The sequence below is a fragment of the Carettochelys insculpta genome, chromosome 4 (genome assembly GCF_033958435.1).
Source record: "Carettochelys insculpta isolate YL-2023 chromosome 4, ASM3395843v1, whole genome shotgun sequence".
NCBI lineage: Eukaryota > Metazoa > Chordata > Testudines > Carettochelyidae > Carettochelys > Carettochelys insculpta.
Window position 1 is genome coordinate 16,722,090 of NC_134140.1, and position 20,062 is coordinate 16,742,151.

General features: G+C 46.4%; 1 long non-coding RNA gene across 1 annotated transcript in view; it reads right to left on the reverse strand.

The window, feature by feature from the left end:
* Positions 1 to 7,553: 7,553 nt before the first annotated feature.
* Positions 7,554 to 20,062, reverse strand: part of LOC142011955 (uncharacterized) — a 28,347-nt gene continuing 15,838 nt past the window's right edge. Inside the window, exons 2-3 of the long non-coding RNA XR_012645226.1 lie at positions 8,798 to 8,875; positions 7,554 to 7,782 (exon numbers count right to left, since the gene is read on the reverse strand). This is a non-coding gene — a long non-coding RNA (uncharacterized LOC142011955). The remainder of the gene's footprint in view (positions 7,783 to 8,797; positions 8,876 to 20,062) is intronic.

Consider the following 20,062-nt stretch of genomic DNA (forward strand, 5'->3'; position numbering starts at 1 on the left):
GTACTTCATTGCACCATTGCCTGCTTCTGACAACAAAAATTACTACCCAACCTCAAGAGGGGGACCAGAGCCAGAGCCCCTCTGCCCAGTACTGAAGTCCACGGGCTTTGGCTTTAGCTCCAGAAACTGGGGCTCTGCTCTGGCCCTGGCCCCTAGTCAGTGTAACATCAACTGTTGCCGTTTCATTCGAACAGGGTTGTGACCCACTTTGCAGTCCCAGCCCACAGTTTGAAAATGACTGATCTGGAGCATCCATGACAGATGTTCACGGGGGCAGATTATGATTTAGTGGGGTCCTGGATACATAGATTGTTTGGACCCCCCAACTTCCTCCCCATGCCCTGGAGCCACACCCCTGACACTCCCCTTCCCCCAAGGCTGGAAGCTATGCCACGGTAGGAACTGCCCAGGAAGCTTGGGCCACTGTGGAGATCCCTGGTTCCTTCACCTACCCAGGGTGGCATATGGGTGCATGGACATGATCAGAGGGCTTCTTTTAGCCTTCCCCCCAACCCCCTGTGCCTGGGGCAGGTGGAGGGTCACAGGCTCCCCAGAACTTAGGGTGAGCATAGATCCTGTTTTAGTCTCAGACATCCCAACTTGTTTGGCAAAACTGAGCATTTGTCTGATTGGCTCTTGAAAATGGCAGGGTGCAGATCAGCTTCCCGTGGGATGAGGGAAGGGATGAGGGGATGGGTAGGCCAGCCCCATCCAGAGGTTTGGCAGAGAAGGGAGCAGGCCAGCTCCACATCCAGTGGGTGAGGGAATACGTTCACCCTACCACAGCCAGGTTCCAACTTTCAACCTGGCCAGGGGTGAAGCCGCAGGAGAAGAGGAACAGTGAAGCAGGGTCCAGAGGCTCTGGCATGCCTGCGCAAGGCCCCAAATTGGTCAGGGCTCCTCAGCATGGGCCCCAGCTTCAAACCTACAATCTATTGCAAATCTCTAATAGTGAGTTCATACACTTTTGTAGCAACAGCTCAGCACCAGTGACTGTCGCCCATTCCATACAGTCAGGATGTTAGTCTCCCCTAACACCACCGAGGGCACTACTACGGTTTTGAATTAGAGTACAAGTTTGGTGTTGGGGAATGCTCCAAGGTGACTTGCCCAAAAGTTAGCAGCATCCTAGAAGAATTGGGCCTGAGGTGGGACGCAAAAATGGGGGGTTTCAGGGTTCAGCGTGTGGGTGGCAGCTGCAGGGGAGAAGGTGTGGGGTCTGGGCAGGAGGGAGGATGCAGGAGCAGGGTGGGAGTTTGAGGTGGGAGGGAGGGTGCAGGTACAGGCTGAGGGTAGGTGTCTGGGTGGGAGGGGATACAGGAGAAGGGGGGACATTAACTTCCAAGCACCACTGCTGCCCCCTCTGCCAGCTGAGGGAACAGCACCAAAGAGAAAAGCTTCCCCAGGAGGGTTGTCGACTGTGGTCCCAGGTATTGCCCTCCCACGCTGCTCTGATTGGCTGGACTTTGGGCCACTTAGAGGAAGTCTTTCTCCAAACAGCTCTACGCTGCCATTCCTCCAGCTGCAGTAGGGGGAAGAAGCACAGTGGGAGTCAGAGCCCTTGGGCCAGATCCAGCCCCAGCTTGCCTGGCTCCATCCCGTGAGGCTCGGGGCTTTGCACCCCGTACCCACTGTGAGCCGGCTGCAGGGGCGGGGAGCCCCAAGCCTCAGGGGCCAGATCCAGACAAGCTGTGGTCTGGATCTGGACTGCTGTCTGGGGGTTTCCCACCCCCACTCCATTCTGTGCACATTTCCCAGGGGAGATCACTGTTTTCAAACTGGATGTCCTGGCCCAAAAGGAGGGTGTGGGTTGTTGTAGGTGGGGTGTGGTATTGCCAGCCTTAGTTCTGCACTGCCTTCAGAACTGGGTAGCCAGCGACTGGTGGCTGCTGGACAAGGGCCCTGCTCGGCAGACAGCAGCACAGAAGTAAGGGTGGCCATACCAAACCACGTCATTATCTCATGCCTGCACTGCTGCTGGTGGTGGCACTACCTTCTGAGCTGGGCTGCTGGCCAGCAGCCACTGGTCTCCAGCTGCCCAGCTCTGAGGGCAGAGCTACTGCCAGTAGCCTCACAGAAGTAAGCGTGGCAATGCCACACCCTTCACAATTACTTTGCAAGCCCTCCTCCGCTGCCTCCTTTTGGAGTAGGACCCCATAGTTACAACGTTGTGAAATTTCAGATTTATATATGTGAAATTGTAAGCTTTTAAATACTAGGAACATGAAATTGACCAAAAACGCACTGTGAATTTGGTAGGGCCCTACCGATTAGTTAGCTGCCAGTCTCCTGTGTCCATATACCATATTCACATGCCCAAAGAGGAGGGATTCTCAAAGGTCAGGAAAAAGCATAAAAGATGACTGCTACCTACCTCATTAAGTGACTCCCTCCTTTACTGCAAACCCAGGGGAATGCTCTCTTGTTTGTGCAAATGATGGCGGCCTGGCTTTCTCCCACATTCTTTCAGTAAGCATCATTGTGAAATTATCATTACACTGAAGCTGCTCTTAATTGATTTCAAGTACACAGAACACATACCAAGTAACATAAAAATGCATGGGTTTCACGCAAGGCGTCATTGAGAAAATTGCATGTCTATCCGAAGCAGCCCTCTCTCAATGGTTGTATGGACTTAAAAGCAATGACGATTAAGGCAGAAGGCATTTCTGGGAGATTGATAACCAGATAGAAGGAATTATATGGCTAGAGGCAAAGTCAAAGCCATTAGCCCCAGCAGGTCACTAAGGAAACAGCCTGTGCTGAAATGGTTATCACTATATTATAATCTGGAAAAAAAAAAAAAGAAAATAAATCTATAGGTGCATGGTAGCCTCGCTTTTTTTTTTTTTAAATGAGCAATGCCCATTCAGTTAGTATGTACAGGCTAGTTCTAGTGGATTAATGCTCTGTACATTGGCCAACCAGATTGCTTGAATTATCTCTCAAAATTCAATTTGTTTCATAATGATTTATCAATAATGAGGCATTAAGATGTCATAGCCAGACAACAGCATAAATACTGAAAAGTGCAGCTCAGAAATCCTAATGAATTTAGGTCTGCTTCAGACCTGTGTTCAAGCCTCCTTGGGAGGCCCCTAACTCTCAATAAGCCATGGAAATGCCCTGCAATTAGGCACTGCTCGTGGGCTAATAATGATTTTTTCTTGGCTTTCTACGTCAAGCACTCTAACAGTACACCAAAATTTTCAAACCTGACGTTAGGCAGCCAAACAGAAGGTGTTTACATGACAAACCAGCAATATTTTCCCTGGAAAGCAGAGAGGTTTGGGGAACCCTTTACTTCAAAACACAATCCTCCAAAACAGTTTCAATGGAAAATTCAAAGCCCTATTTTTGTAAAGGGTCATAAACAACGAGAAACATGAACCCATACACTTTCCTCACCACTAGAGTGGATAAATGTACTTGCCTAGATTCAGTTACTTTTCTAGCTATGGTTTATTTCCTTTGCTGCATAGTAACCCCTCAGAATGGTTGGACAAATAAATAAAGGGCACCTGCTTTTCTACAGGGCTCATTATTCTGGGCCATAACCCTTTGATGGTCATACACAAGTATCACAATTTTTCCTTTTTATTGTTCCGTGAAGGTTAGGCCCTTTTCCTAATTCTTTGGCCATGGTAATGAATCATGCAGAGTGGATAAGGAGAGAACTGTTGAGGCTTGTTTAGGCCTGGCTAAATTCCCAGGGCCAAGTTGAGTCCTCAGATGCACATTAACAGCTGTTACTGAAGTCAATGGGAGTGTATGCAGCTATGGTTCTAAAAACAACACAGACGTGAAGGGCTTGACGCAGAAATTACTGGGTGCGGCCCAACAGTCTTTGTGATGCAGGAAGTCTAACTAGAGCATTATGGCACCTTCTAGTTTTAAAATCTATTAGTCTGAAGGCACAAGCAGGACTCAGGATTCAGTCTTCACGTACACTTGCACAGCTCAGGGTGGGGCAGGAGGAACAAAGAGGACTTTATTCCACCTTTGCGCTTCCTCGTGCTTAGGGGCCACCAGTCCCAAGGCAGCTGTAAATTACTAGCTAGTTATGGGAGTGACTAGAGATTGCTAGTTATGGTGACTAGAGATTGCTGGATACATGAATGAGGCCAGCCCTACCCAAGTTTCCACACTCATGTCCTCTACATTAGAGACTAGGGCAGTGCCGCTGACAAGCCTGGGGACAAGGTGGGAGGGTGTCCTGGCTCCCCACACCTGGAAGCGGTGGGGCCAATGGGGAACAGGAGGGGCTTAGGCCACTCAACCCTGCCCCTGACCACCATACATGGAGTGGTGGCACAGAGGTGGTTGGTGCTCCAGGCCCCTTTGACATGCCAGGCCTGGCACAATTGTCCCATTTGTCCCACCCTGTCGGTGGGCCTGGGCTAGGGCTAGGGCCAGGGCCAGGGCCAGGGCCATGTAGGAGCCACTGTGAATCTGGTCCATCCAAGAAGTCCTTGACCCCAAGGGAATTTTCACATGTCTGAAAACCCAGCTTTGGGGCAGTTTTGTGGTGGGGGAATGCAGCGGCGGGGGAGGGGGTGGTAACACTGCAAAGCACCATAGTGCAGGATCTGGCCCACTGTTATGCGCAGTGAGGTGTGTGTGAATGTGCGCCACCCACTGAAACAAAAAACCAAGCTGTGGACACTCTGCGAATCAGCTGGGCAGCATTTGACTTGTGCCTGAGCAGCCACATAATCACCCGGCTCACGGGGAACACTGGTGATGCTGACCCCGCTGACTTCACTTTTGTTGTACGCCTACAGCCACACTGGAGCCTGTTTATTTTCAGAGCAGTGATTGTGAGGCGCCTGTCCCAGGCGGGGATGCGCACTCTTTCCTTTAGCGTGGTATACATGTGAATAAATCAAGGCTCTTAGCTTATACCCCAGAGGGGGCTGCCCTGGATGAGGAGGTGGGGACCTCCACTGTGTCGTCTGTGGTAATTTTATAAAGCCTGCTAAGTGCTTGGGGATCCTCGAGTGAAGTTGCTGTTTAAATTCTCCATTTTTATTATTATTGTGCAGGGTAATTGGAACTAGTGCCGAAGACCATGGCTCCCTCTTTAACTAGAGGCAGCAGTTACAATGCAGGGGGTGCTCCTGCTTTCTGCTGCAACATAGTAGCTGTGTATTTTTAGCAAAAGCACCCCCTGGCAGAACCCCCCCATGTCCCTCCACTGCCTGAGTTTGGGGCGCTGCAGGGCCCTGCACACCACTTACCATCTCTGTTTTTTTTTTTTATCAGCTCTTTGATCACTGGACAACTCCAACAACAAAGGGGACCTGACAGGCTCTACTTTTGTGAGTATGAATTAATATCAGGAGCCCCAGTGATAGGTAAATGAACCCGTAACCCCTTTTCTCTCTTCCTTGGGCTACTCGGGAGCAGGCAGCATTCAGCTGAGTGTCGGGGCGCCTGAAAAGGTCAATATTAAAGGAGATCCTGAGTGTCCCAGTGGTATCCCCTTTCCACCTCGGATTTCTACAGCTCTGTAAAATGGCGGTGCCTCCACCTGGCTGGCCCTGTACACGCTTAATGGTGTGCCTTGGGAGCCTCCAGGAAACTTCTTTCAGTTACAATCTGGATTTAACTCCCAAACATTATAAATAGCAGATGTCTAATAGACCACCTAAGCATGAACACACACCTTTACTTAACAACTTAAGGAGAGAGGGTGACAGACTAAACATGAATGAAATCAATTAACAATATACACACAAATAACTGGCAGGTACACTGGCCTCAATTCTCCCACCCAAGAGTGTACCCTTTTTAATTATCAAAGTTCTGGTTACTTGCTTGCAGTGGCATGCATCTGTTTTTCAATTGCTTGCAGACAGCTTGGTCAGGGTTCTGTGTGCCAATCCAGCCAAAGCAACCCCTTGAACAGGGCCTTTGACCTGGAGCTGGCCTCTGCAGCACGTAACCCACACAGATCAAGTTCCTTTCCTGAAAGTTCTCTCATAAGCAGGCTGCATCTCTCCAATGCAATTCCTGGCTGGGAGAAAACTTCACCCCTGCCTGGAAGCAGTCTGTTCAAATTGCATTCTCTGTCCAACCACAGGAGACCACCATCTTCTCTATTACAGCCCTGCCAAAAAAAAAAAAAAAGCCCCCTTCTTTCCCAAAGCCTCATGGGAGTTGTAGTCTCTAAAGCCCAGTTGCCACACACAGCAACAGCTACAGGCTCCTACATACAGAGGGGCCTACAAACAGATTTGAGGTCCCAGTTCAGCAAAGCATTTAAACTCATGCTTTAAATCCCACTGGCTTAACTTAAGCATGTGCTTAAGTGTTTGCTGAAGTGGGACCTGAATAGAGAGCCCTTAACCTCCTGGCCCTTCTGTAGTACAACTCCCTAGGCTTTCAGTGGGACTAGCAGGCACTGAAGGACTGCAGAAGGAGCCCAATAACCACTGTCCTTTTCTTTTTATCTCTGATTAGTGGTGATGGGCTGGGCTGAAAATCATCTCGTGTGGCTGCTTGATCTTGCTTGTGTAGTACCCAGAAGCAGAGACTTCACTCACCCCAGATAAGGTCTCTGTGCCTCTGGGTACTACACTTGTTTGTTATATGCCTAGACCTACCCCTTCCACCTTCTCCTCTCATGCATCTCCACCTCCCACACAGTTGATAGGCAAGCTATAACATGCTCACAATGTTCTCCTCAGCTGCGCACCCAGTACTCCCAAGCAGCTGCTGATTCTAACATTCAGTAACTAATCCTGACATAAAATTGTCCTTCTTCCTAGGGCAGCTGAAGGGTAACGCTTTTAGATCAGTTTTAGCTATTCATTCCCAGATTAGCAGGACCCTGCAATTTGAGTAGTAATACTGCAACAAGATTTTACATTGCATCTTCAAAAGGGAAAAGGTCAAGTTTAGCCTGGGTTAAACTAGCTCATGTTAGTTAAAGAGACCAACCTAAATGCAGTCACTCTTCCTAGGCAAGACATAGCATGATGAGACCTTGGCCAAAAAACTTCACACCCCAGTTTTCCCCCCCCTTGAAATGTGGCTATTAATCCCTAGGCACTCAGATATCATGACGATGTGATGGTGAGCTCAGTACTGTATCAAATGGATTTTGTTTGGAAGTTTTCATTGTTTGCCCCAGCTCTAATACCAGCCAGTGGTAATGTTGACCCGGCTGACTGAACTTTTATCATATTCATATCACCACGCTGGAGCCTATTTTCAGAGCAGTAATTGTGTGGCATTTGTCCTGGGTGGGACTGCACAGTCTTTCCTTTAGCTTGGTATACATTTGAATAACTCAAGACTGAGCGTTTCTGGCTTGGTGAAAACATAAGAGCAAATTGTGCTAAATATTCATGCAATAAAGGCAAAACATACTCCCACCATGCTGCACTCTCCAAGAACAGGTGAATTCATGGAAACGGTCAATGCTTTTACAGTATTACTGGAGTGGGGTGAGGTAAGGCTAAAGCTGTAGTAAAAATTAAATGGAGAGAACAGGAGTAACTTCTAGGCAAACACAATGAAATAAGGAACTAGCACACATTAAAGGATGTAGATATTTCATTCTCAGGCAGTTGAAGGACTTTGTAACTATGGGATTAGTTTTATTGTTTTGGTTGGAACTGAATACAGCTGGGGAGGTTACAGATTCAGATCCAGCTGCTGCAGGTGGTGAAAAACAGAGATCCTATGCCGTGCAGTGGTGGAAGCTTTCTGATAATTATGGATGACGCCAGCTACTGGATAATGGAGTTACTGGCTTGGTACCATGTGGGTGAACTTGAAAAGAGAAACAAACATTACAGTTTTTACAAAAATGAAATAACAGCAAATGTACATCTTCATCCATCTGTCTCTCTCTCAAGCCTCCCTCCCACTGAATTCTTCAGCCATCTGTCTTCCACTCGCTCTGTGTGTGTGTGCGCACGCATTGATCAGTGCTTTTGCACCCTTTTAAACCATGTCTGAACTTGACCCCCAAAGGGCTAGATCCTCAGGTGCAGCTAAGCTGTGCTCCAAGCAAGACGACAAGGAGTGGGGGACATCTGAGTCACAGAAACCTCAGGGCTGCTCTGATCTATGTTAGCAGTAATCTTCACAGGCCCATTTCCTATGAGAAATGAGGGAGGGTTTGTGTCATGACACACCTGCCCTCCAACACCATCCTCCACCCTGCACATATTCCTGATTCCTGTTGCTTGAAAGGACTGAGAAAAGCTGAGCCACTCTGAAGTTTCTAATGGTCGCTGTCAAATACTCAGTTCCATTTTACCACCTCATAAATTGCACCAGAGACAGAAATCTCTCTTTATGCCCTTCTGAACATTGAAAGATTGCAAGATTTGGGTCTCTAGCATTCCCAAGACTAGATCATCTACGTATGGCTGTTAATTCACCAAAAGTAGGCTGTCAAACTCGAGGAAGCAGACCAATTTTAAAACGTAGCCCTTCTGGTTGATGATGACTGGCTGTGCATGCGCTACCTCAGGATGGACGAGTAAGCCTGCTAATAAAACAAATCTTTTCCCCTCTGTACTATTTTTTGTGAGTTCTCGCTACTGTTAGCTCTGCAACTAGCATGAGATGACAAAACAAGTGAGTGGGTGCCCTCCAGTGAAGAGCTACAATCCCTGTTTATGCATGCTATATTGTCACAGCCAAGACTCTAACCAAGCCCCCGGACAACCATAGCAGATGTTCTGGCCGGTGACTCGATAGCCTTGGTGCCTACCTTGGCCAAACCAGTATGAACGGTACTAAGCTAATTTTAGCTGCTCTCACAGTATTTACTTACACATCCTTTCATGTCTCTCAGTACTTGGGGTTGGGAGAACCCATTGGTGGTCTGCTCAATGGTGCTTGGAGCTCTTTCCTGGAGGGAAACAAAGGCAAGGCAGACCCATGATGAGTTGAGCTGAGCAAGAGCATTGTTTTTTCTTCACCCATCACAGCAAAAGTTGGGTGCTTTTTTCGCCTCAACAATAGCTTGAGAAGCAGTTAGAAAACATTTTCGCTTTGAGTTGCTGGAGCAACAGGGCTGCTAGCTCTGCAAAAGCAGCACCATTTACAATAACCGAGGCCTCCGAGCTCTTCCTAGTACCTAAGCTTCCTGTCCAGTTCATCACTCGCTACTTGAGACTTGGTACCACATCCCAGATGCAGCCCTTTGAAGGCTTTGAAGTAGACTATTTCAGTGTGCGCACCTAAAGAGAAATGACAGCATCGATTCATTCCCCTAACTTGCCTAATGCTGAAAATCCCGCTCATTATATTTGCCAGTTGTGCATGAGGCAATAGCATCTACAGTCACTGGAAGTCTTTATTAACTGCATGGCTGTCAAACAAACAGTGGGGAGAACAAGATGACTCCTGCCCTCCTCTCTGAGCATCAATGGCATGACCTCTGGCACCAGGCTTTAGAACCTAATTATTTTTACTGATGCTACTGAAGGGCCAGCAAGGGCTGTTTTATTCCCACGTCTAGGAGCTGATGCAAAGAGTCTTTTCATTCTCCTCTGGGACAGAGATTTGACCTTGTTCTTTGTTTGTTCTTCTTTTTGGTTTGGTCAAAAGCTGTAAGATACTGTTGATTTAAACTGGAAACACATGGGTTGCTTTGGACTTGCATTCTTTTCCTTGGAGTTTGCTTTTGAGCTCCGTCCCTCCCGGAGGGGACAGTCTAACATCAGGTTAGGAATTACCTAGACTCCCTGGTACCACGGCTGTGCTGACTTGGCCTTTTAGCCTTCTGCTCTAGCTAAATTGAATACCTTGGCCTTAGAGCATCAGTTATGGGCTACACTGCCAGTGATGTTAGCAAAACCACAGGGTTGGCACTTACCCCAAGAAGTACAGTTCCTAGAGAGTTTGTGTTTCCTGAGCTGTGTTCCTTCCCAGCACTGAGTGTGTACCCAGTAGCACCCCTTTATACACACTCCCCTGGCTCTGCTCATCCGTCTTCTTCTGTGGCACTATCTACTCTTTACTGTCTCTCTCCCCTGGGAGCTAGGCCAGAGCTACCCACAAGGGTAGGGACTTTTGTTGTCCCAGTCTGCTGAGGAGGGAGTAGAGTGGTACAGGTTCAGGGAGAAGCAGTCTTGTCTTTTCTAGTCCACTATTATTATGGTTCTTACACCAATCCCTGTCACAGAAAACATCTGCTAGGCCTAGACAAAATCTGGCCATTGCAGAAGGATGGGTCTGCCCGCTTGAGGCCTTAAAAGAGATGTCTTGTCCATGCCACATGGACACTAAAGATGCACTGGGGCTTGCCGTGTGGTCTATACCAACATTTCCCTTCTCTCTGCAGTGCAGCAAGCAAGGTGCTGTAGCTCGTCTCCTCACATGGCTCTGTATCTCAGGGAGCTTTCGTATCTCATCTGGGAAGCACTTCATGGACCCACCCAGGAGTCCCAAATTTTGCAGATTTTCCATCTTTGACCCCTTCTCCCAGTTCAAAGAGATCATTTCCTGCCTGCAGAGCAGCTGGGGTTTGGGAGGAGAAGGGCAGTTTGGACAATGAAGAGGTTGAGGTCTGGCCCTGACCAGCCTGGTGAAATACTGCAGGGAGCAAGGCCTGTGACAGAGAACAGCCACATGGATCACTGCCAGGGAAAGAGCCCCGTGACAGAACAACATGGTGGGTACTATAGGGCACAGGGCCTGGCACCACACAGCTTGGTAGAGTGCTGCAAAGTATGAGGCCCTGCAACTACCTTTAGATTATTCCAGACTCCTTTGGTAAAAACGCAGCTCTCCAGAAGAAGGAAATGCCTCATTCAGTGTCCTCACTGGGACTTTCATTTCCTTTTACAAGAGGTACCTGAATAGAATATTCCTGGCATGCTCCCATAACATGCCAAATATCTTCATATCTGCTGAAATAAAGTCAGGGACACTTATCCGGCTGGCAAAACCATCCAGTGATGCAGTTATCGTCATTCCAACAGAAACCACAGAACAATTTTACTGGTGCTGTTTTAAGGAGTGCAGCTGTGAAATGAGATTAGTGCAGTAGAAAGGTTTGCTGTGGCCATGAAAAACCAGACAGAAGCATATCGCAGGCAAGCAGCAGTAGATTAAAAGGCTCTTATCCAAAGGCATGGTGCCAAGGGAGCATTGGCAGAGCAGTGTGGATGTGTCTATCAGCCATGTCATACCATATTTCTGATCCAGTCCTCCCCTCTGCCCAGCAGCCTCTCCCCTCACTTCCCACACTTCCCAATGCAATGATTAGTCTCATTCCACAAGTGCTTGCAAATCCTGTCTAGAGCACCAGAGACATCCCAAGCTTGGAAGGTGATTTCCCACTCTCTTTATACACAGCTAATGTATGTTATGCACCATGCTGGAACTCGAGAGTTTACAGGTGGCAAATCCTGGCTGTGTAGGCATAGGAATCAGCCATAGCAGGCGCAAAAATGATAAAGGTTGGACCTCTATGGTCCAGCACCCCCAGGACCTGACTGATGCCAAACAAGGGAGTTTGCCTAACCAGGGGAGGTCGATTCCAGCATTCCCTGCCACCAGCCTCACAGTCCAGCTCTGTTCCCAGCCCAGCTTCACTCCTGGCTATGGGCCCTGCGGCTGCCAGACCAGCTCTGCTCCTGGCCCTCAAAGGGCTCCCAGCTGCCAGGCCAGCCCCTGTCCTGGCCACTGCCCCCCACTTCAGCTACCAGACTGGCTCTGCTCCCAGTCCGGGCTGGGCTCCCAGATGCTGGCCACCACATTGGCTCCTCTCTTGACTGCTGGCCCAGCTTCACTTCCAGCCCTGATCAGTTTCCCAGCTGCCAGAAGAGCTCTGCTCATGGCCATGGCTAGACTCCCAGCCTGAACCCCACTCCCAGTCACTGAGAATCTCTGAGCCAGGGTCTCTGTAGTCCAGCATCCTCAATGGCCTTGCCAGCTCATGGATGTTACCAGACCAGAGAGGTTCAGCGTGCACAGCTGTCTTAGCCAATACCAAGGTGTGAACCAGTGACCTCTAGAGTTAAAGGAATGACCTTCTACTTCCATGTTAAGTAGCTAAAAGCGTAACAACCTCCTGTTACTTGTGGACTAGGCACATAGTGAGGGCTCACACACATTGACCAATGACTTACATAAGGAAGCTCTGAGATATTATTATTTCACCAAGCTGGAGAGCTTGGTAAGCTATTCCAAAAAGAGACTTCCAACTGCCTCCTTCTGTTTGAGCCAGAGGATAATAACTGCTCATCATCTCATTTGCTAGATCTCTTTGCTATGGGCCATGAGAGTCCCGGGTCCTATTTCAGTACAGGTTGAACCTCTCTCATCTGGCACTCTCAAGACCTGACTGGTGCCAAATGTGAGAGTTCAAACGTGAGAGGTCAATATCATCTTGCAGCATTACCAGAACTTCCTCCACATACTGGTCTCTTAGAAGACATTTAGGGGTAAATTAGACTTAAATAATAACACAGAACACTGCAATCCAGGACTGGTGGCTGTAAATGAACTATGGGACCATGGGAAACTTGGCCACATCCAATGATAAGTGGTCATCCAGCTAACTAAAATTACTCCAGATGACAGATGTTTCTGGACAAAAGCAGTTCAACCTGTAATGACAATGAGTAGGGTGCACAGTTAGAGAAATGTCTAGTCACCAGTGCTCTGCTTGTTATCTTATGGTTAGAAGCACCTGGGTAAGCAAATGGGGCTGTGAACTCTGCAGCGATCTGCAGCCTGGTTTGAAATCTTTTCAGCATTTCAGATGAGCTTTCCATGCTTGGCAGTACATAAATGCCTTCAGATAAGTAAATGCAGCACAGTTCCTCATTGTGCTGCATATGGCTAAAGTCATGCACTGATCGTTTTATTGTTGTCCCGCCAGGAGGAAGGTGCCTGGATTGAAAAAATTCCATTCAAGGAAGCTGAATGTTTCCTCAGGAGGAGCCTTCAAACGTTATTTTTATCAGGGTACCATCTGATACTTAATCAGCTTTCCCTGACCCCGGGACCATCACTCCAGTCTGGCGTGTCATCACTTCCCTTCAGCCAGGAGGCCACCAATAAAAGCCAGGGATTTTCCTGCCCTAATGTCTGCAGAGCCCAATGGAGCTTGGACACCTTTATACTAGCACTTACCCAGTTGGCCTGACAGACTCACCAGGCTCCTGGGCAAGGCTGGGGAGGGGCTAGCTCCACACCCCAGAAAGGGGTGGGGTCTCAGGCAGAAGGGGCAGGGCTGAGGCTAGCCTCCCCCAGGCAGCTGTCAGTGCTGCCTGGAGCGTACCACATGCATCTCTGTCAGTAATTTAAAGGGCTTGGAGCTCCAGCTGCTGCCACTGCTGCAGTAGTGGCAGCAGTAGATGGGAGCCCAGGCCGTTTTGGATCACCAGGTCCTGGGGCAGTCACCTCCCTGTTGGTGGCCTGCACCTACATATACATAATAAGCTCCAATTCCTTGCAAACTAAACTAAAGAAGGATTATTAGCACCAGCTTATGGATGCAGAACAAAGGCACACAGAACTTGCCCAAGGTCACAGAGAAAACCTGTGGTAAAGCTAGCAACTGAATGCAGATCACCTGCCTCCCTATTCTCATCCTTAACCACAAGACCATCTTTCCTCCCATAGTGTATATGTCCACAGAGTCAAACAGTTTAAAGGCAGAAGGTTCTATCACCCAGTTACCTCTGTGCTGAGCCCAATAACCATAAGTCCAGGTCCCTGAAGGTATTTAAATGCCTGACTCCAAATGATTTCTGTGGAGACCTGCTCATGGATCAGGACCTTATTGTCCCAGGCATTGTACTGTACAGAGGGCTAGAAGACAGTCCCTGACTCCTGGACCCAAAGAGCTTTGTATATAAGACAGGAAAAAAAGGGAGCGGTACAAGGAAACACTGAGATGCGACAGGTCCGTATGAGCATACCAGCTGTCTAACCTCTGGCTAGCATTTTGTAGGCACTACAGCAAAGGAGAACTTAAGGAGGTTAATTAAATGGGAATGACAACTCCTGAACTTCAGCCAGCTGCTGAAACAAGGGCCATCGAGGATGTTAAGGAGTGGTGTAAGTGGAGGTGCCTTTGGCCAGAGTGCCCAAAAATGCATTACACTCCCAGTGAGAAAATGGATTGTTTCATTTAACTAAATATTTCAGATCCATTTCTCACAATGATGGATGCTCTCAATGTTGATTAAGGAGCAGAAGATCAGCTAAGGTGTGTAAGGTTGCAGTGAAACACGATATCTTTGCATGCTACCCCTGGACCAGTCAGCAATGATCAGCCACTGCTGGAAATAGTCTCAGGCGAGGACACCTCAACAGGTGATGCGGTGCTGTTGGCCATCACTTCCTCCAGCATGCAGACTGAGGTGCCTTGGCTTCACTGGTGTAACTCCTCATTTATACCATTGTGAGATCAGATTCAGACTGGTACAGCACAGCTGAGCTAAGCACACTCCAAGAAATAATTGTCCACACATGTTGGGCAGGTGTAAACTCTACAAAAGAATTGTTGAGTGTGGCACAAGTGGTCAAACTAGGAATAATGGTGTAAAACGAAGGCTGAATACCAGGAACGTACTCTTCACAGTGAGCTCTGGTACATTTTTCATTCTGTGAAAACCAGATCAAATTTTCCTGGATTTCACATCTCTACTGCAAACTTTTTTATCCTCGCTATTGAAAATGAATTGAAGGAGAGAGAAATGATGAATGTATAGGTGCACAGAATGTATGGGAACTGCATGAACAACTTTTGTTTGTTTGTTTGTTTGTTTTCTCAATGTGTTCACGTGTTCAGAAAAAGTTTTCTGAATTCTTTGCTCGTTTTTTTTTTTTCATGGCAAGGGTTGTATATCTGCTGAAGTTAAGACACTGGGGCAAAACACAAAAGTCTCAGGGACAAATTTCTAAAAAGCCACCTTTTTGCTGCCATAAAACTGCAGGTGCAAAATGTGAGTCTTAATTAAGGCAGTCTGAAAAAGCAGATCCTTAGGCCTCAGCCCTGTTCCCATTGAGATTAACAGCACAAACCTGATGATGCAGGATGAGGCCTGCCAGACCAGTCACGGTTGTTTGTCTTTTCATCCTAGTTAGCATGCTTTGAAGAGTGCTTGGTTTGGGTACCTAGTGAAGTGAAAATTGGTGTTTTTTTCAGACCAACTGATTTTAAACTAGCCTCACTCTCAAGCACAGTGAAGATCTCACATGGATCTGCGTGATTGTTCGAAAACATACCCTGATTCAGCCTTGGGTTTTTTATGCCAAATTTACCAGGACAATTATATATAATTAAAGATCATTTCAGTTTTTTCCATTTGTCCTCTCTGAATAAAACCAATACATGGTTTGGCTGTGCACTGTTGGTATTTAAAATTAGTATGTCATGATGCATGAAAGGTGTCTAAAGAAACAAAACAGGAAATCTTCCCTCGCATGCATGTTGCTGGGAAACCCCTCCATGTATTAAGAGGCATTATAGATGTGGCCTTTTTATGCCCTTTCCTTTCCCAGAACCTTTTAATTCTAAATCAAACCAGGGAAACAAGAGTAAGAGGGAAAAGGGCAGATAAGCCAAAGGCCCTTGAAACCTGAATGGGAAAACAATGAAAATGTCCACAGAAAAAGAATGTCCCCAAAGTTCTGAATATATTGTATTAGCTGGCAATGCTATAACTTCTACCATCTTTATTGGATGAAAATAGGAAAGTAATGATTGTAGGGTCACTAGGCTGAGTCCAAGAAGCACAATGGCAGCACTCAAAACAAAATTAAAAGGACACAGGAAGCAATTTCCCCAAAAGACACATTTCCAATCTAATTTCTGCTTGTGTGTCTCGCTCGTTAACAGAATGATGAAAACCCTGTCTGCCATGAAAATATATTCACTATATGAGGGGGAAGCAGTTCTTCCTTGATTTTTGCATGAAATATCATGGGGAAAATTATATCCGATGCATGATGACTTGGAAGAAGAATGAGATTCATCTGATAAAGTATTCGTATTTCCAGGATGAGAGAAATGAGGTGAAACCATGAAACCCTGAAGACACAAGGAGGACATCTCAGCAAAGGAAAGAAATGTATGTATGTATACCTAAGGCACTCACACACTGTATGGTGATGGGGGCAGTAAAATAAATAGACTCTAAACAAACAAAAGTGAAAATCAAGACACACAATAACTTATCACAGTCACAAAGCTACCCAGACAATATATATCAGGAGATGATTACCTAGAGAGGGTATTTTTTTATTTTTGCATCTGTGCTGATAAACCTTAATGATAATGTAATATACTGTACTGCTGGAACTATGATGAATGTTTTGAAAACTTATTTTAACAGTTTAGAACAAACAATTAGAAAGCGTTTTGCCTCCCGCATGCAAGTTGCTACGGGCAAATTTTCTCAAAAGTGGCCACTGCTTTGCCCAATTCAAGCCTCCTATTCCAGTACAATTAGTTCTGTCTATTTTAGCACCCCAAAAGTGGTCATCCCAAATCGTGATGACACTCAGTGCATTATGGGAAGCTTTCAATTTGCTCTGAAGGAACAGGTAGTAGCTATTGCTGAAGATGCAATACAGGTCTTACTGGTGTCATCTTTTATGACAAACTTATGGTCCCATGTATATGGCAGAGTCTAAATCCTTTGAAGACAGGTTCTGCGACTCTCTCATGATAGAATCCAATGAAATGTGCATCAGACACATGCTCACAAATTATAGGTAGATTTAATGGGTTTTAAAACAATGGACCAAATTCAGACGTAATGTCAAAGGTGGGAGAGTGTCAGAGGGGTAGCCATATCAGTCTGTATATGCAAAAACAACAAGAAGTCCTGTGGCACCATATAGATTAACAGATATATTGGAGCATAAGCTTTCGTGGGCAAAAACCCTCTTTGTCAGATGCATGTGGTGTACTGTAAGATGGTTTAAACTCCCTCACGTCAGCAGACTCCCTTATACTCAGCTGGTCTAATTTGCATCCACTCAACCAATAGGTAATGCCGATTAACAGTGTAACATGCAGCAGGCACAGATAAAAATGATAAAAGAGGATATGAGGGTAGGGGCCACTTTACATTACACTGTCTCGCTTTCATCCATTGCCTCTGAATGTAATTAAGACCAAGTTGGGCTCCCTTGGATGACAGTGTTTCTAAGGGAATCTAAACAGATGTCAGGCCAAACTCTGCAGGACTTCCATCCTCTGCTGTGCCACTAAAATCAGTGCAAAATGAGACCCTTTGTTTGTACGAGGCACCTGACTTATGCCACCTTTTGTTTTGTTCTCTGTGTTGGCAGAACTACCAGATAGCAGCTTGTGTGGTATTAGATGACTAAACTGGGCATTCCCTCCCATTATTATGGATGTCTTGCACTTTTATTAAGGATCACAACATGACTTTTAGAAAAGGCAAGCAGTTAATGAGCTTCCTAGCACCTTATGAGGTGGAAAGTGCAGAGGTTAAAAGAAAACACAGATAAAGTAAGTGACTGACCTGAGGTCAGAAATCAGTGGCAGAAACTGGAACTCTCTACTACCATTCTTTTTTCTAACCACTTGATTACACCTCTCTTGGCACATAATTCTCGCTTGGCACATAATTTCTACATTTGGTACACATTTTAATTTCAAGCAGAGTGCAGATTTGGACAGGCCTGACTATAAAACTTGCCAGAGATTGAAGCAAGCGGGTGAACATTCAACTGGAACTCCATTTTACTTTCCCTTGCTATCAACATGAATCTGATATAGGGCATTTTATTAAATGAGATGAGTCTAATAAAAGACACAGCATGTCAATAAATTTGCACAGTGTGTAATCAAATATGTACTTTAAACAGGTACAGTCTAGTTTTATGGGTCCATCAGAGTTAATTTTCATTTAACGGAGGCAAGTATTCAACACACTATTTCTTTTACAGGCAGATGGGTGCCTCTGCATTATATAAACCCTTGTTATTCTCTCTTCGTCAGATCTGTGATATCTAACAGAAAAGAAAATGTGTGTGATATCCGCCAGCTGGGGTCCATCTGTCTTTTCTCCATGGGGATGCAGTTTCACAGTCTACATCCTCTCTCACCACCACACCCTCCTGACACGAGAAGCTAAGTGTAACATTTGGCTGTGTTAATGGAAAAAACAATATCTCTTCAGTGCATCACATCTATTTCCCTACCTACATAACGGTGGCATTCTCCTTGTTCTGGCATGTGAGACGTATTGTTGCAATATATCATGGAACTTCCATTGAACAAAGAAGAGCCGGGCCAAAGTGGGGAAGAGAGACGCACACATTTCTGACCTGGACTTTGTGCATCTGTGGAGAGAAGTGAAGGCAGGGCAGGGGAAGGATGCACGCAATTATCAAAGGCCACATTCTCAACTGGTGTAAATCACCCAGGACCTCAATGGAACACAGCTAACTTATGCTAGGTGAGGGCCTGGCCCCATATTCTTTGGGGAGGAAAAAGCCTTACTTAATAAGGGGTTACCTTAGTCCCCATTGAAGTCATTGGGAGCTTTTACATTCACATCAATAGAAACTATAAGGGTCTGAGGAATTTCAGAGGCTCAACACCTCAAAGTTTGAGGTCCACCAATATTATTGAAAATGAACCTGACCCATTTACTTGCCAAAGAATGTGTTTCAGGTGCAGCAGTTACACTTTTTCCATTAGTGAGCGAACTACACCAGAGGGGAGCAGAAGACAAATAAATATTAGCAGCAGAGCTGGTGGACGGTGCCAGGACTGCTGATGGGGGTGACGAGGGAGGCAGCTGCACCCAGGCCCTGTGTTTCAAAGGGGCCCAGAGCTCCTGGCCACCACCTCTGCCGTAGTAGCAGCAGCAGTAGCCAGGAGTTCTGGGCACCTTGGAAATGCCACTCTGCTGCTCCCCATGGCTTCTGAGGAACGGCGAGAGTGGAATGGAGGAGAAGCAGTGCTGTACTCTGGGCAGCACCAACGGCTGCCTGCTCTTGGCCCTGCCTCTTACACCCAAGGCCCTGCCCTTTCTGGGGAAATGGAGCTGGGCCCCCACAAATATTGGCCCCAGGCTCAGAGTGGATATCAGTCCCACTGGAAGGTCCCCAGGCTATTCTTTCCTTTCCCAGCAGCGAGCACAGAAAACCCAGAGTGACCTGCCTACATCCTTGCACTCCTCAAGCTGTAAACAAGGAATTTTCTGGTGAAAGATTAAAGACAAGAGGTGATACTGAAGTCTGAGGCCTGATTCCCCTGACATAAAACAGGAGTAAGTCAATACAATTACACTGCTCTGAGAGTATAAAATAAGCCCAAGATTTGGCCACCTCGATGTGTATGAACAAAGCTTATTACCTCAAAAGGACATTCAGCTATAGACCGCCCAGGTTTTATTATCATTCATAAGATTTCTATTATGTATTTCCTCTAAGGAGTCCAGTGAATCTGACAAACATTAAGGCTCACAACACTCTTGTGATTTACATATGTATTATTTTACACATTTTACAGCTGAGGGTACTTAAGCTATAGAAAGGATGTGTAAGAAATATAAAAAGTCACATGTCATCGAGTGGCACAGCTAAGGATGGAATGCCATTGTCTCCATCAGCATGCACACTCCTTCGCTTTATTGGAAGCAAACTTTGAATGCAGTATTTGATTTTCAAAGTCCTGGTGCACATTTGTGCATATACATTTGTGTGTGCTTAAATTATGGACTTGATTTGAATGTGAATCTGCTATTTACCTCTGCATATTATGATTTAGGTATCTAGTGAGCCATGTACAATCATAAATGTCTGAAGTGTGTGTGAGTGTTGACTTTCTGTGTGCATAAATGAGCGAGGCACCAGATGGCTTCTTAACTTCAAAAAGCTGATCCTTTGCTGCAGATAAATGAAGTCATATCCATCCAGAAGATAGAGAGAAGGGCAACTGCTGTGACCAGTTCTCTTGTTTTTCCTCCACTACAAGGCCAATAATATTTTATAAATATATAAATATTTATTTATTTATGCACACGCGCGCACACACACACACACACACACACACACACAAACACACACACACACCAGGTGCATTGTG